This window comes from Gavialis gangeticus, unplaced genomic scaffold, assembly GCF_001723915.1.
Source record: "Gavialis gangeticus isolate Ggan-Ray unplaced genomic scaffold, GavGan_comp1, whole genome shotgun sequence".
NCBI classification, from domain to species: Eukaryota; Metazoa; Chordata; order Crocodylia; family Gavialidae; genus Gavialis; species Gavialis gangeticus.
The window spans coordinates 35,161,307-35,162,496 of NW_017729025.1; the positions used below are offsets into that span (position 1 = coordinate 35,161,307).

A 1,190-nucleotide genomic window follows, 5' to 3' on the forward strand; every position below is an offset into this window, starting at 1 on the left:
TCTTACAAATCATGTGTACGTACATGCACACCTAACAGTGCTAATATTATGCAACACCCTGTGTCACCCTTGACAGGATCACATGGCAACTAAAGATGCCACAGAACCCTGGTTGAGAATCACTGGTTAAGACCATGTACCATGAATCCCCCATTATGAAGAATAGCTCCTCTTGGTCACAAACATTTCCAGAAAGGTTTCAATCACTTTCTGTTTGCACAGCTAGGGTTCTGCACCCATGGAGGCAACAAGAAAGTTGGTCACTCCTCTCCATATGATTCTGAGCTGCAACATCCTGGGCATGTCTACATATTCATTAGACATGGATGTCAAAATTTTGACAGTGTGCCAAAATTATGGTGCTTTATGTTTAGTACCTGTAATGACAGGTACTAACTTAGAGTGCTGTAATTGGTGCTACTGTGCATTGGTGCAAATGAATGGCTTTTTTGTTATCCTAATGCAGAAAAGACTAAATCTACTGTGCATTAGCTTGGGTTTTGCCTGCCGCACTAATGCTCAGTAGAATTACTCTAATACACTCAAAGCATCTTGTGTAGACGTACCCCCCGAGTATTAGCTTCAGTCTGCACTGCATAGGTCTTGAGAAAAGTAGCCCCATCATTGTTTGGTTTGTGATAATTTTTATTTGCTCTAATTAATGATTAATAGAGGACACTTGGCTTAATACTGTTTGGTAGTAATTAGTAGAGCAAGGAGCAGGCCTGTTCAAATGGACACTGCAGGAAATTTTTCAATGCACTGTAAGTACTATCTTCAGTTTAACAAGGACATACTTATTTCTGATTCTTTGTTATACGTTCCTTATTTTATGGGATTATACTATTTTTGTGTGCATGTGTGAATTTGTCAGAGGGACAGAAAACAGAGCTAAGGGGCCAGCAAAAATTGCTGTTCTAGTAGAACAGCTATTTGAATAACATGACAATAAAATACACTTGGAAGCCATAAAGATCCTTTAAATTCATGTCTGAAGAGAGGCTGTTACCAAGGTAACCCACTAGGGTCTATTCCATTTCTAGTTACCTTTCAAACAATTGTACAAAAAAGTCCTACACATAAATTATGAATTGCATGCAACACAGTACTTTAAGTTTATAATATTTTTAAAACATTGTTTGGTAAACCATGAAAGGTGAAAAGGGCCACAAAAGCAATCTTGAAATGTG

At 38.1% G+C, this 1,190-nt stretch overlaps 1 protein-coding gene across 1 annotated transcript in view; it reads left to right on the top strand.

Annotated features, from left to right (window-relative positions):
• The first annotated feature begins 501 nt into the window (after positions 1-501).
• Positions 502-1,190, top strand: part of LOC109298491 (alpha-1-antiproteinase-like) — a 13,267-nt gene continuing 12,578 nt past the window's right edge. Inside the window, exon 1 of the mRNA XM_019518618.1 lies at positions 502-764. The gene's annotated coding sequence lies outside the window, so the exon portion shown is untranslated. The remainder of the gene's footprint in view (positions 765-1,190) is intronic.